At 39.3% G+C, this 16805-nt stretch overlaps 1 protein-coding gene across 6 annotated transcripts in view; it reads right to left on the bottom strand.

Annotated features, from left to right (window-relative positions):
- Positions 1-16805, bottom strand: part of Dennd4a (DENN domain containing 4A) — a 107158-nt gene that overhangs the window by 78686 nt on the left and 11667 nt on the right. For 4 of the 6 annotated variants that reach the window (XM_040739715.1, XM_040739716.1, XM_040739717.1 and 1 more), the window contains 2 exons: positions 1332-1406; positions 511-639 (listed from right to left, as the gene is read on the bottom strand). The gene's annotated coding sequence lies outside the window, so the exon portion shown is untranslated. The remainder of the gene's footprint in view (positions 1-510; positions 640-1331; positions 1407-16805) is intronic. The other 2 variants (XM_040739719.1, XM_040739718.1) reach the window with 1 other exon arrangement.

Here is a 16805-nt window from a genome sequence, read left to right as displayed (position 1 = left end):
AAAATGTATTATGTCTACGTAGGTAGAATTTTATGCATTTTAAAAATGATTTAAGAATATGATAGCACCGTCAGAGGTTTTTCTTTCTTGTTTTTTTTCCTGAGACATGGTCTCACTATGTAGCTTTGGCTGTCCTAGAACTTATGTAGAGCAGGATAGCCTTGAACTCACAGAGATCCACCTGCCTCTGCTTCCCAAGTGCTGGGATTAAAAGTGTGGGTCATTATTCTCAGCTCAGAAGGTTTTCATACAAGATATATTTGCAACTCAGTAAATCCAAGACCAGGCTAAGTAGTCTAATATCCTAAAGTGCTGGGGATGGAAGCCAGAATCTTGCAAATAATAACAAGGCAAACATTCTACTACTAAGATGGATGCATTGCCAAGCCTCTGTATTTCACTTTAAGTGGAATCTCTTTTCCTTAAAATAGAAAACAAGAAGGATGCATGATCTATACAAAAGAAATACAAGATAACTAAATTGGAAAGTCATTACAAGAAGGCTCTTACTCATTCAGCAACTAATGGAGATTTGTTTTGCTTTTCTCCCTTTCAATCTCTGGCCAATCCAGATGCTTTTTATTTCTTATTTCACTCCATTAGATCAAAGTAGTAAAGCATGTGCTACCAAGACTGCCTCTAAAGACAAGAAAAGGTAAGAGTGAAAATCTGAGAGAACATTATATACATATATACCACCATTACATACACATATATCATATATACACTAATATATAATATATATAATATTCTATATATAATGATATATATGTAAAATTCTGAACACCTAAGCTTTGTAAAATTAGTAACCACCAATGTCATTTATAGTAACAGACATTTGTGACCCCAGCTTATAGAGGGCAGAGGATAGTAAGTTTGAGATCTGTCTAGGCTATTAAAAAAAGTATCAACTACTACTGAAATTTCCAGGTATGGTATGATAATCACACACTCAGACTTACATATGAAAATTATCAGAAACACAATGGGCCAACTGATTAAATATAAGAAATTTTCTGCTGGATTTGAACTCACAAACCTCCTGCTTTATCTTCCTGACTGCAGGGATTTCACACTGTGCATTACACTCCCTTCCAAGAGACATCTTAAAACATCATTCAATAAATTATTTTATATTTGGTTGTGAGCCTAGCCTTTAACAGCAGAGCCATCTCTCCAGCACTCAATGAATTATTTTATATCACCTGTTACAATTATCATATAATGAGTATATCACAAATTCTTAAAGCTCTGAAAAATTGAATCTTCACTGTTTAACACAGAAAAAAGGCAACTGGAACAATTCATAATGAAAAACAAAAACTACTCACACATTCCCAAAGTTTCTGTTGGAAAACAGCAGCTCCCAACATGTGAATCCTTCAGGTCTCGTTGATTTAAAAATACTGTATTGAAGATAATAGGAAGTAAGGTTAAATTAATTCTAATAAAATATCCCCTAATATATCTATGGATACTTAAAGATCTACTAATAATAATTTCTAGATAAATACTGACTTATTAAAAAAAGCACATTTTAGTCAAGAATAGATACAGACTTGAAAAGAAATCAATCCATGGGAGTAAGAGAGAAAGCAGACTAACAAACAGAGCCAAAGTACATGTGTGGGAAAGCAAGGGAAGGGAAATAATTTTAAATAGCTGTTCCTAGGGCACTTGTAGTGTCTCATTCAGAAGGCAAAAATGCCTGTTTAAGATAATTTAAAAGTAGACTCAGCCAGGCGTTGGTGGCACACGCCTTTAATCCCAGCACTTGGGAGGCAGAGGCAGGGGGATCTCTGTGAATTCGAGGCTAGCCTGGTCTACAGAGCGAGTTCCGGGACAGCCTCCAAAACAATACAGAAACCCTGTCTCGAAAAACCAAAAAAAAAAAAAAAAGTAGACTCAGAAAATTTCATATACATGTTTCAAATAAGGCCAATGTTCAAAAGATTTTTCCTTTATTATAAATAAAGTATCTTAATATAATTACCATATATACCCTTAATAACAGATAAAATAGGAACAGAATAAAAGAACCGAAGTTGGGTAGGAATGTTGCTCAATGGTAGACCACTGACCCAGTCTACACAAGGTTCAATTTCTAGCTCTACAGAAAAACAAACAAACAAAAAACCCAAACCTTTGGTATAAAACAACGAGCCATGCTGTTTTATGAGACTTAGCAGGCCACTGTCATACTTTTTTTTAGATTGAGTGAGTTAGTGGGCTGTAGTTGTGAGTGAAGAAAAGGTGGTCTCACTGACAGGCTTAGAGTACACTAACATTGCCTGCTGAGGGTAGTTTCATAACACTGGAAACATTCATGAGAAGGGTTTTGAGTCAGCTGGGGGTCTAGCACATCCCCCAAGATCCTAGAATCATATGAGGGTCCCTCTGCACCCAGCCTCTTAAATCTTCTTCCATTAAGAAACACTAAAGACGCCGGGCGTTGGTGGCGCACGCCTTTAATCCCAGCACTTGGGAGGCAGAGGCAGGCGGATCTCTGTGAGTTCGAGGCCAGGCTGGACCGACAGCCTCCAAAACAGAGAAACCCTGTCTCGTAAAACAAAAAACAAAACAAAACAAACAAACAAAAAAAGAAACACTAAAGACTAACAACCCTTTTTTTTTTTTTTTTTTTTTTTTGGTTTTTACGAGACAGGGTTTCTCTGTATTGTTTTGGAGGCTATCGGTCCAGCCTGGCCTCGAACTCACAGAGATCCGCCTGCCTCTGCCTCCCGAGTGCTGGGATTAAAGGCGTGCGCCACCACCGCCCAGCTGACTAACAACCCTTTTGACTTCTCTCCTTCTACTAGGCCAGTGGGGTTGTGGCAGTGTGATTTCTCAGTAATTTCCTACACTGTTCCTTCCTCATCCTAGGAATAAGTCTTTATCACTTAACCTGGGGGAGGGACAGTTTCACTGGCTCAAAGAAGGCAGGAAAACAAGATAAAGTGCAAAATTATATGTTCATCAAGAAGGGGAAAATTGTATCTTTAACCAATCTGGACCACTGTCTAATGATAGAAATAGTAGAAGAAACAGATAAGAACAAGATTCAAATGACTCTTGGCAGGCAGAGGCAAGTGGATCTCTATTCGTTTCAGCCCAGCTTGGTCTGCAGAATGAATTCAAGGTGGACTAAAGCTAGCTAGATCTTTTCTCAAAAAGTAAGTAAATAAATAAATAAATATATAAATCATGACTTAGTTGACCCTAGATACCTGTCTACCAGTCTCTGTGGGAAGTGGGAGAGGATGAGATAAAGGACCTAAAATGTTTCAGTCAAAATTCTGATAGAATCTTAGAAGGAAAAGTGAAAAGAACAATGAAAAATAATGTAAGTGCATATCTTGTAACCTTTTGATTTTTATTTTTTTAAAGACAAGTTTCTACCACAAGACCCAGGAATTCCATTCTTAGGCATATATCCAAAAGATTCAAATTCATACAACCAGGACATCTGTTCCACTATGTTCATAGCAGCATTATTTGTAATAGCCAGAACCTGGAAGCAACCTAGATGCCCCTCAACTGAAGAGTGGATAGAGAAAATGTGGTACATTTACACAATGGAGTACTACTCAGCAGAAAAAAAATACAATGGAATCTTGAAATTCTCAGGCAAATGGTTGGCATTAGAAGAAACTATCCTAAGTGAGGTAATCCAGTCACAAAAAGACTAACATGGTATGTATTCACTCATATATGGATTTTAGACATGGATCAGGATAGTGCCAGTCTGCAATTCCACTGACAGAGAGTCTGAGAAATAGGAAAGAACCTAAGAGAGATATGCATGGTACCCCAGAGAAGACGAATGAGGCAAGATCTCCTGAACAGATTGGGAACACAGCGAGGGGTGGGGGCGAATGGGAGCTGGGAAGAAGAGAGGGGGAGAAGAGGAGGAGAGAAGAGGTCATGGGGGAACAGGAAGGTTGAGTGGGGAGTAGAATAGGGGGAGAACAAGATGAGAAATACCATAATAGAGGGAGTCATAGGTTTGAAGAGAGATCTGGCACCAGTGAGACCTCTAGTGATCTAAAAGGATGACACCAACTGGCAAGCTAACCAATAGTGGAGAGACCACCTTAAATGCCCATTCCTGATAATGAACTTGATGTCTATGTTATATGCCATCCTAGAACCTTTATCCAGTGACTTATGGAAGCAGAGGCAGACACCCACAGTTAAACACTGAACTGAACCCATGGAACCCAGTGACAGAGAGAGAGGAGTGATGAACAAATTGGCTAAGAATGGGCTGGCGAAACCAGCAAGAGACAGCTGATCTGAACAAGGGGGAGCTCCTGGACCCCAGACCAACAGCTGGGAGGCCAGCATGGAACTGATCCAGACCCCCTGAGTGTGAGAGTCAGTAAGGAGGCCTGGGCAACCTATGTGGCCCTGGGCAGTAGATCAGTATTTATCCCTGGCATACAAACAGACTTCGTGTGTCCATAACACAAAGAGGGATGCTCTCTCAGCCTGGACTCTTAGGGGAGTGCCTGGACCCTGCCCTGAGGGAAATGACAGATTCTGGATATCCCCTATGTGGAAGAAAGTGGGGATAGGGTGGGAGGCTGGGGGAGCGGGGGGGTTCGGAAGGAGGTGAGGGAGAGGGAACTGGGATTGACATGTGAAGCAAGCTATTTAAAATTAAAGTAATAAAAAAGAGTTAAAAAAAGACAAGTTTCTACTATATAGCTCAAGATAGCCTTAAGTTTGAAATCCTTCTGCCTCAATCTCCCAGTAACTAGCATTACAGGTGCCACCATGCTTGCCACTGTTGTTACCTTTTGGACTACTAAAAGTGATCAAGATAAACATACGTGTTTTTACATAGGATAGTACTCTACTTCAGGCTCACCGAACAGTTTCAAGCAACAAATATGGGATGTTATATATATTTTTTAAATATTTCTAACTCTTATGCCTCATGGGTAGCAAAGTTAACATAAATAACTGACTTGGTGAAACTTTTTTCTTAAATCCAGTATATACAATTTTTAATTAAAAACTATGTATGTGATTTTTAAAAATATACCTGATAGGATATCAGCTCGTTTAGATATCATTATGAATGATGAGTGTGCTGAAATCAATTCAAAATACATTTTCTTTTAAAAAAATTAAGCATTTATTCTCTGTGTGTGTGTGTGTGTGTGTTTGTTCTCAGCAGCGAGTGCTGTTACACTCTGAAGACATCTTACCAGACTCCCAAACTTATTTTCTGTCATATGAATTCTTTAATATAGTAATAATACTGATTTGAGCATGACTTTATGTTCCACTAAACAATAATTGTATTATAATTCAAAAAGCAGGTATCACCTGTGCAGTGGTAGCACATGCCTTTAATCCTAGCACTCAGGATAGAGGCAGACAGATCTCTGTGAATTTGAAGCCAGACTGGTCTACAGAGTGAGCTCCAAGATAGCCAAAACAATCCAAAAAACCAAAACTCATGTATCATTTCCTTCAATGCTGAAAATTTTTTTTAAAGATTTATTTATTTATTATACATACAGTGTTCTGCCAGAAGAGGGCACCAGATTGAATTGTAGATGGTTGTGAGCCACCATGTGGTTGCTGGGAATTGAACTCAGGACCTCTGGAAGAGCGGTCAGTGCTCTTAACCTCTGAGCCATCTCTCCAGCCCCCAATGCTGAAATTTTAAATTAATTTATTGTCACATTCCCAGTATCACATTTCCATTGACATAATAAACTCAAAACTTTACTCTGATTCTGTGAATTATGTAAAAAAATAAAACACCTGAGATATTATTAGAATTAACTGATTTTCTATTTAATACAGAAGTATTTGCAAAGTGTTCTTCTGCTACTGGAGGTAACATTTTCCATACATGCAAAAGAAAGTAAGAAAGAGGAATCTAGTTAGCTCTATGTACTAGCACATCGATGGTTGTAAAGGAAGAGTCATGCTCCACAGTATAAATAAATCAGTATGCTTCCTGCAACTATGTATGCTAAACCACTATTTTTCAGCACAGACTCCATTAAATTTCTATTCTTTGTAACTGAAAAATTTACTTAAAATTTTTTTAGATTTATTTATTTATTTGTTTATTGTTTTTGTTTTGTCGAGACAGGGTTTCTCTGTGGCTTTGGAGGCTGTCCTGGAACTAGCTCTTGTAAAACAGGATGGTCTCAAACTCACAGAGATCCACTTGCCTCTGCCTCCTAAGTGCTGGGATTAAAGGCGTGTGCCACCACCACCCGGCAGGATTTATTTTTATAATATTCGTATGACTGCTTGACTGCACGCATGTCTGTGCACCATAAGCATGTAATGAGTGAGGAGGGTTTGAATCCCCTTGAACTGGGCTTATAGTCAGTTGTGGGTTACCACGTGGGTACTGGGAATGGAATCTGAGTATTCCACAAGAACAACCAGTGCTCTTAACCACAGAGCTATCTCTCCACTGTGCCATCTCTTCAACTCTTGATTTTTACTTTTGAGATAACTGGATATACATTTAGTTGAAAGAAAAAGACCTGGAGCCAGGCGGTGTCACACGCATTTAATTACAGCACTTAGGAGGCAGAGGCAGGTGGATCTTAGTGAGTTCAAAGACAGCATTGTCTACAGAGCTAGATCCAGGACAGCCAGGGCTGTTACAGAGATCACCCTTATCTGGAAAAACAGAAAAAAAAGAAACTAAGGAAGGGAGGGAGGGAGGGAGGGAGGAAGGGAAGGGCTTGGGATTCCTTTTACTGAGTTTTTCCAATTAGCACATCTTACACAACCATAACACAATGTCAGAATTGGGACATTGACACTGATAATAATGAGCTTGTCTTCTTACCTAGGTTTTGACTAATACTCATTTGTATATGTGTATATTTAAGTCTATGTAGACTTGATGCATATGGACCTGTCACTATTCAAGACACAGTGTACTTCCAGCACAAGAAGTACACATGTCATGGCACCCTCTCCTAACCACATACACTCTCCTTTAAACACTACCTCCATCCCTACATACAGCCTATGAAAGTAAAAGATGTTTCCTAAAGCAACAGTTCCTTACAACAGGTGTGCAGAAACAAACCAAAGTACAAGAAATAAACATGGCACAGAACGCTCTGTGGGTCACAATCACTTAGTCAGGCTGGGCCCGTTCCTTTTGATCATCTAGCCACTCACAATGAAGACCAGCCTCCTCAGCTTTAAGATACATATTCCCATCACAGAAAACTACAGACTGGAAACAAACAGGCAACAAAGGATGCTACAGAACAGCTGCAGTGGGAACCCAGGTGTGGAAGAACTACAGAAGTCATCTTCTGTTCAAGGGCAATTTTGCCCTTCAGCTGGTAATTAGTCATGAGAGGAAGTATCTAGTATTGTCTTGGGAATATGGATCTCTTCTTGACAGAACAGGATCAGACTGTAGTTTTAACGCACAGTCACTTGTCTCCAGATGGACTACAGGCAACTCAAAGACTGCTATGATTTCTGTGTCTTCTATTACAGCAGTTAGAAACACATGACAGGTGTGTGAACATTTAATAATGAGTGAGATCACAACAGCAGAGAACACAGGGAAGTAGGAACATCACAGAATCATGGGATTTTAGAGAGAGCAAAGTCCATGGAGATTTTGTTCCAATTACTCCTTGTGTAATTGAAGAAATTTCATAATTACAGTATAGTAGTCTGCCTATAGCCAGATAAATAAATCTATGATTTTTACTCTGGAGTTCTACTACACTATACTTCATTTTCAAGGATGGAAGAGAAGAGAGTCCTTGAAGAAACTACAGCTTGTTAGTGAAGCTAGACTTCCCTAGTCAAAAAGTTTGTATATAAATGCTCAAGTTAAACTTGACAAAAGAGAAGAAAAGCAATGAATAATAAAAGTAGGACCAGAGAGTAAATGGAAAAAAAGAAAGAAAGAAGTTGAATTAAAAGGTATGAGAAGAATTAAAAAAAAAAAAAAAGAGGGCCAGTGAGACAGACGGCTCAGCAAGCCTGCTGCCAAGCCTAATGACTTAAACGCCATTGCCAGGACCACGGGGTAGAAGTAGAGAACTGACTTCCACAAGTTGTCCCCTGACTTCCACTCTAGGCCATGACATGTGTACACACAAATAAAATACATAAAATAAAAAGCAATAAAGCTTTAAAAAAAAGGAATTAGGAAGAGGAGGGAAGTGGTATAAAAGGGTAAAATGGAGGGCTGGAGCATAGCTCTGCAGGGAGTGAGCACTTGACAACACACAGAGCACTGGGTTAATTATTATTAAAATAATTAATTAAATCATTAAAAAAGAGGAAGTAGAGGTGAAAAGTGACTACAGTGGTATGAGGAAAAGGCATGCAGGGAATTTTTAATGCTACATATATTTTCTTACAATTACTGAAATTTACTGTTGCCACCATGAAATCTAGGTTACTTACAAATAACAAAAGACAGCTGCCAATCTTACACTGAAAATCCATTTGCAAACCATCACTGTCTGTGAAATCCAAGTGAACTGGTGACAGCATGAAAAGGAAGTCTGATTTTAAATTTCCTTTCTTGCACAGTCTTCTTTTACTTAATTTCCCCTTGCACACTACCCCTACATCTAACTTTTTACTTCCTCTTTGGACTAGCATCTGCATTTGCTAAGTGGGAGTTAACTTAAACTGTCATCAACAGCGGAATGATCTGTTTCTCTCAGATAACACAGTATCTGGTCATTCCTCTTTTTACAGCTGTACACAAACCACACAGAAGCCCAATTCTGCCTTAAATATAAATTTAGAATTCTGACATTTGATCAATGTTGAGCATCCTAATTTCTTACCAATTTGTCACCATCTATTTACAAAAGCTTTACAAAAAATCTTTTCCATCACCACCCCCCAAACTGTTACAAACATGATAATGAAACAGACTTTGAGAATTCCCTTTCCCTTCTAGTTAATAATGATTGATATAATTTAAAAATTTTATATGGCGTATTAGTGATTAAAAACTAAAGCAAACACTTCAAGCAGAAACCCAATTACTAAGAGCCAGGCATCTTATAGATACCTGTGACAGCAGTGTATTGGGGAGCAGAGAGAGGCAGAAAGAGAACACCAATTGGCCAAACAGGGAGTCTGAGACCAGCTTGAGGTTCAAGAATCTCTTTCTCACACACCAAAATGAACAAAAATGGCCGGGTAGTGGTGGCACATGCCTTTAATCCCAGCACTCGGGAGGCAGTGGCATGTAGAGCTCTATGAGTTCGAGACCAGCTTGGTCTACAGTGCAAGTTCCAGGAGAGCCAGGAGAAACTCTGTCTTGGAAAGTCAATTACAAAAAAAAAAAAAAAAAAAAAAAAAGAGCTAAAATAAAATCCTGAATTCCATCTCTCGGACCCATATGGTTAAAGGAGAAAACTCCCACAAGCTTCCTCTGACCTCCAAAGATGCACTGTGGTATATGCACAGATACATATGCACAAATAAATAATGTTGGGGGGGGCTAGATATATGGCTCCATGGTTAAGAGCACTGGCTGCTATTTCAGAGGACCCAAGTTTGAGTTCACTTCTATACCATCCATTTAAAATGTCTGCAACTCTAGTTCCAGGGATGCAATGCCTTCTGGCCTCTGTGGGCACTAGGCATGTATGAAGTACACAGATACACATACAGGCAAAACACCCACACAATGTTAAAAAAAAAAGAAAAGAAAACATACAAATACTAAAATCCTTGGAAGAACCATGAATCTTGCAAAAAAAATTAGACTTTGGGGCATTAAATTGAACAAATATGAATAAAAACAATCAAACCCAGTGCTGGTGATGTTATAGGAAAAGGAGCACACTTGACAAGTGTTAATAGCACTGTGAATTAGAATGACCTCTCATATTCTGAAATTACTTGAAAATGATTTGCTGGATGGTGATGGTGGTGTTGATTTTATGATGGTTGTTTTTTTGGTTTGGTTTAGTTTGGTTTTTTGAGACAGATGTGTTTTCATCATGTAGTCTTGGCTGTCCTGGAACTCACTCTGTAGACCAGGCTGGCCTGAACATAGAGATCTGCCTGCATCTGCCTGCTTAGAATTTAAGGCACATGCCACCACCACCCAGTCTGTTTGTTTATTTGTTTGTTTCAGACAGTCTCTCACTCTGTAGTCCAAGCTGACCTTGAACTTGGGGCAATTCTCCTGCCTCAGCCTTCCAAGTGGTAGTGATAAGGTCCATATTAAGGTCCATACTCTTTAGACTAATTTTATTCTGTTAAAATAAACATTGTTTTAATTTTATTTCTTATTTTATTTTTGTTCATCTGTTAAATAAAACATTCTTGAGATGATTTCATAGAGCCTGACAGTAAAATAATAGTTATTAGAGAAAGCAGGAAAAAGAGGCAATGAGGAAAAACAATACATACTAAGTTATAGTCAGACAAAAAAAGAAAAGCTTTCCTGTGCTATTGCTCAGCCAATGATTACAGACATTGATGGGGCACGCGTGTGCGTGCGTGCGTGCGTGTGTGTGTGTGTGCGTGTGCGTGTGTGTTTTAAATTAGGAAGCCTGGTTGTGATGGAACACACCTTTGATTCCAGCACTCAGGAGGCAGAAGTAGGCACATTTCTGTGAGTTCTAGGCCAGCCTGATCTTCAAGGTGAGTTTCAAGCCAGCCAGGGCTATATAGTGAGACTTGGTCTCAAGAAAACAGAGAAAAGGGATAAAGAAAAGAAATTTTAAAGTAGTAGGTACTTTTTTCTAATTTATAAAGAAAAAATTGTCACTAAAACTTTAAACAAACCATTGATCTAAAAATTTATAGCCTATTTACAGCCTATTTCTTTTATAAGATTCACAGAAACTCCTTTATATTCAGAATTTAAAGGGAAGGATCTTTAAGATCTTTTGGTTTGATCTCATCATTTGTCCAGAGAAAATTAAATTCCAGGAAGGCTAATTTGACATGTGCACAGTAGCACAAACCATCAGTAGCAGAGCAGGGCCTGAAGTTCCTTTTCCCAGCTCTCTTAACACTATAGCCTATTCAGATCAGCTTAGTGAGGACACAGACAAACAAAACCCTTCATTTTTTATTTCTTTACTTAGAAATATATATGCGGGAGCATGCTCATGCCACCTCACTCATGTGGAGATCTGAGAACAGCTAGTAGGAGTCAGTTCTTTCCTTCCGCTGTGCAGGGCCTGGAGATGGACTCAGGTCAGCAAACTTGGTAGCAGGCACCTTTACCTGCTGAGCCACCTTGTCAGTCCAAAGGTAATTCTTCCTAAACATTCTCATGACCAGCCCAGCCTTAAACAAAGTACATCTGCTGGGCAGTAGTGGAGTATGCCTGTAATCCCAGCAGTTGGGAGGCAGAGACAGGTGGATCTCCGAGAGTTCAAGGCCAGTCTGGTCTACAGAGCAGAGTTCCAGGACAGGCTCCAAAGCCACAGAGAAACCCTGTCTTGAACCCTCCCAAAAACAAAACAAAACAAAACAACGAAGTATATCTATTAAACTAATAACAAGACTAACATGAGACAAATACCAGCTACTCTAATAAAGTATTTAGTCTCAAATTTATATTACCAGTCATGACTCTGCACTAAGATTCAAAATGTCCACTTCATGGCTCTACCTTTGTATCTATGTTTTGAAATCCTCCACCTGAAGTCCTAACCCACTTTCCTGTCAGCATGAACACTTGTTCTCTTATATAGTCTCTAGACTCCCTATGGGAACCCTTATCTGTTGGGAGGAATGGATGAGAAGTGGGCTGGGGAGAAATGGGGGGGGGAAGGGGAAGGAAGAACTTTTTGTTGGAATATGAAATGAAATTCAAAAAATAATAAAAACAAAGTACAAATATTAAACTTGGAATATTTATGATACAGTCTCGCCTTCCTTAACTTACTTTCTCACTTTAGCATTTTTACCCTCCAGCAGAGGGTGTGTGTGTGTGTGTGTGTGTGTGTGTGTGTGTGTGTGTGTGTGTGTGTGTGTAGTTTTTGAAGCAGGGTCTTGGCCTGGAACTTGCTATGTAGACCAAGTTGGACCTGAACTCACAGATATCTGCCTGCCTTTATCTCCTAAGTGCTGGGATTAATGGTGTATACTGCTACCCACAGCTATTATCTAGCATATTGTATATTTTATTTGCTGTATTTTTTTTTTTTTGGTTTTTACGAGACAGGGTTTCTCTGTATTGTTCTGGAGGCTATCGGTCCAGCCCGACCTCGAACTCACAGAGATCCGCCTGCCTCTGCCTCCCGAGTGCTGGGATTTATTTGCTGTATTTTTATGCTCTTTCTTTGCACAAGACAGTCAAACTTCATTGAGATTTGAGAATTTTCTTCTGTACACCACTGACAGCAGTGCCTGATGAACAGCATTCAATATTTGTTGAATGGATAAACAAATTATGATAGCTGTAATTAAAGGGATAATTTTTTTTTTTGGTTTTTCGAGACAAGGTTTCTCTGTGGCTTTGGAGGCTGTCCTGGAACTCACTCTGTAGACCAGGCTGGCCTCGAACTCACAGAGATCCGCCTGCCTCTGCCTCCCGAGTGCTGGGATTAAAGGCGTGCACCACCAACGCCGGGCCAAAGGGATAATTTTTAAATGTGGCAAATCATAAATATCATGTAGCAAGAGAAACTGAAATAAAAATGTAATGGAAATTTAGTGTTGAATAAGAACAGTTAAAAACCAGAAGGGAATCCAAAGCAAAATAATAGCATAGATATGAATTAAAAGCACATGCACATCCAAATCACACTATGGCTTCCAAAGATATTTTAGAATGATATCATGACCATATTAGGATAGATACTTAAGAGGAGAGGGGGAAACTAAGGAAGATGCAGGGAACAAAGAAACTTAAAATTAAATCAGAGCCCCCAACAGGTCCTTGACAGAAACATAATATGAATGGAGAACCATGATTGGACCAATCCCTACATTTGAGCACTCTCGCCTACTCCATTCTAAGAGATACTAGATTTAGCAAGCATCCAAACACAGTGAACTTGAGCACAGTCATTTCAGTAAGTGTTATTGTGAGGGAAGTCCAACTGGGATGAGATGAAAACACTGGGAAGTAAGGAAACGCAATCATCCTAGGAGGAGCTTTAATGGGAAGGGGGGGGAGGAAATGAAGTAGAAACTGGCTCATAGCCAGAACTTGGAAGCAACCTAGATGTCCCTCCCCCGAAGAGTGGATAGAGAAAATGTGGTACATCTACACAATGGAGTACTATTCAGCAGAAAAAAATAATGGAATCATGAGATTCGCAGGCAAATGGATGACACTAGAAGAAACCATCCTGAGTGAGGTAACCCAGTCACAAAAAGAGAAACATGGCATGTACTCTCTCATATATGGATTTTAGACATAGATCTGGGGAGTGCCAGCCTACAATCCTATGGCCAGAGAGTCTGGGAAACAGAAACTACATTTAGTGGCTGGTTAAGTACTGAGCTGAACTCAAGAAAGCCAGTATCAGAGAGGGAGGACTGATGATCAAAGGGATTAAGACTGGGCTGGTTTAACCCCCAGAAACAGCTGACCAGACAAAGGTTAACTCTTGAATCCCAGGCATCAGCCTGGGAATCCAGCATGGGACTGATCAAGACCCCCTGAATCTGGGTGTCAGTGAGGAGGCCTAGGTAATCTATTGAGCCTTGGGCAGCAGATCAGTACCCATACCAAGTATACACATGGACTTTGGACTCCCATAGAACAATGTGAGGTGCACTCTCACCCTGAACTCTTGGGGAAGGGTCTAGGCCCTGCCCTATATGAAATGACAGACTATGGACACCCCCATGGAGGGCCTCACCCTCCCTGGGGGAATGAGGGGATAACGGGGGGGGGAGATGGGGGGAGGGCACGGGAGGAGGGGAGGGAAAAGGAGAGGGACCTGGAACTGACTTGTGAAGCAACCTTGTTTCTTATCTAAATTTTAAAAAAAGAATAAAAAAAAATCATTATTGATTAAAAAAAAAAAAGAAAGAAAGAAACTGGCTCATGACACAGAGCCATCTCTCCAGCCTCTAAGGCTTGCTTTTATAGGCATCTTCTGTCTGGCCTTCATCCCCACTTTACCCTCTCCTGAGAAGTGTGAAAGGGCAGGATCCAAAGCAGAGCCTCTGATCTTAGAGGCTAGGTTCTACATCATGATAAAAATGTGCTATCCACAATAAGATATATAAAATAACAACTTTTATGTATATGAATGTTTTTAAAGATATATGATGTGGGCTCTTAGCCTTTTAGGAGTCATGAACAGCTCTAGAAGATCTAATTAATGCTAACTATTTCTTTCTAAAAAAAAACACAGAAATGTGTATTTTAAAATATACATTAAACCAAACATAAAACCTAAGGGGTTCACTTAGCCTTGCTCTCCAATTTAGTTCTTGCACAGGCCTGTTTTGTCCTTATTATTTTGATTTTTTATATGTGTAAGAGTATCTTGATGTACGTATGTATGTACATATATATGTATGTATGTATGTACATACACGCAACATGTGTAAGCTGGGTGCTTCAGAAGTGTCAGAAGAGGACATCCAATTTCCTCAAATGGGTGTGAGGGATGCCGGTAAGCCTCCATGTCAATGCTGGGGACCAAACAACAGTCCTTTGCAAGAGCAACAAGTGTTCTTAAGTCCTGAGCCATCTCTCCAGCCCCATTTTCATTCTTTTTAATTAAAGTGTAACAAACATAAAGAAATTATAACTGAAAGAATCCTCATTATCTATTATAAATATCTTTAGTGTCAAGAATACAATACAGCCAGAAACAGAAAAGCCCTCCAATTTTTCCAGAGAACCACCATTTTGAATTCTGATGCTAGATTTCTCTCTTTCTGAACATTACAAAAATGGAACATGGAAGGACTGATACAGTCTATGCTGGGGTGGTGTATGGGGCTGGCTTGTTTTTTTACCTCACATTGTTTTTGAGAACCAGACACAGTTGTTCTATGTAGCAGTAGGTTGTTTATCTTCATTTCTGCATATTTTTCATCTTAATGACAACTTTTAAACAATTCTAAAGAACTTTATCTACTCTTTTGTTAGTGGGCATCTAGTTTGTTTCCAGTGTGATTACAAAGTTGGACAGAAATTACTGTACATGTCCTTTGGCACATAACTGTATACTTAAAAAAACAAGAATGAGATCACTAGCACAGGGTATATGCATGTTCAACTTTGATAATATCAGTCTTCCAAAGTTGTTATAGTAAAACCTTATATTTGACAGGTAAGGCAGCTTAGAAATGGATAAAAACTTAACTTATTTTTCTAATATAGCATTTGTGCATTCTAGAATCATCTGAGCAGAGTTCAAATCCCACTTTACCCAGTGTTGGATTGCCAGGGAAACCAAAGCTTCTGCTCAGACACTACAGAAGGAGGCAAGTAAGGGACCTTAAATAATTAGATACCTGGAAATGTGGGGCTGACTTTGCTTATCCTTTGCTTACTTTATAGCTTTGCACTGATTTAGGTTTAAGCAACATTAATGACCACTTGAATGCTTGATGGTGAAAGGCTTAGAGATTCAGTGTCATGGCTCTGGCACACACTGACTGACCAGATGACTACTGAAATGGACAGGTGCCAGTTTTACTTCTCGCTGAGTGTGTCTGGAAAGAAAGTGGGCTCTAGAACCAATCCTAGGACCTTGACCAATCACAAGGCCAGATACTTGTTTGTCATACTTTGGGAGCAGGCACACTGGCCAGTCAATTCAATGTGTTCACATGGAATTTAAATCTAGAGCCAGCACTGGAAAGAACATGTTAGAAACTATTCTTAGGGTTCTTTGGGTCATATATGCATATGAGCTGGCAGTCTGTCACCCACAAGAAGGAGACCCTATCTCAAAAAGCAAACAAACAAGCAAAGCACATCTAAATATAATTCAAGTCATGTGGAAAAGGCAATGAAGCACATTTTAAGGATTAAACTAAGAAAATGTAAATAATTTTTGATTTTGTGGTGAGGAATAAAAAGCCACAATTTCCAACTTGGATGACAATGATGGCATTTTTGAGTCTGCTCCATGAACCTCATGCTGAAACACACACACACACACACACACACTCCTCATTACTACCACAGAGCTGGCCTCTTACTTCCCTTCTCTCCTCAGTCACTTCTCAAAATAGTAAATCTGGGCTTTTGGGGGGGGGCTGTTTTGTTTGGTTATTTGCAATAGGGTAGAGTAGGAATCATGAATGAATGCATAAAGGAAGTAAAAGTGTCCATCAAGTACCCAGAATAGTGAAGCACAAAACATTTTTCTACACAGATTTTTGCTTAATGGTAGGTCCAACTCCACGGTGAAAAATGATATAACATCATTTAGACCAGTATGGTAGTGCAAACCTGTATACCCAGCATTCAAGATGCTAAGTTAGAAAGATTTAAAAGAAAACAAAACAAAAAACTGTGTTTGCAGCTCGGAGTGATAACTCATGCCTTTAATTCCAGTACTCAGGAGGCAGACACAGGCAGATCTTTGGGAGTTTGAGGCCAGCCTGGTATACAAAGAGTTCCAGGGCAGCCAGGATTGTTACACAAAGAAACCCTGTCTCAAAAAAACAAAACCAAACAAACAAACAAACAAACAAAAAACCTGTGTATGATCTTTTCTCTAAAATTAGAATTTTCCAGTATTGAAGTTCATTTTAGAGGAATCTCTCAGTATATATCATTTTCAATAGGTATGTATCATTACATTAGGTATATATCACTTTCACCATTACTTGTCCCCACCTTCCTCAACATTTACTTTGATATG

Source organism: Mesocricetus auratus, unplaced genomic scaffold (genome assembly GCF_017639785.1).
Source record: "Mesocricetus auratus isolate SY011 unplaced genomic scaffold, BCM_Maur_2.0 Super-Scaffold_100691, whole genome shotgun sequence".
Classification (NCBI taxonomy): Eukaryota; Metazoa; Chordata; class Mammalia; order Rodentia; family Cricetidae; genus Mesocricetus; species Mesocricetus auratus.
Note: the sequence above shows the minus strand (reverse complement) of the source record. Positions and strands in the feature narration are given on the sequence as shown.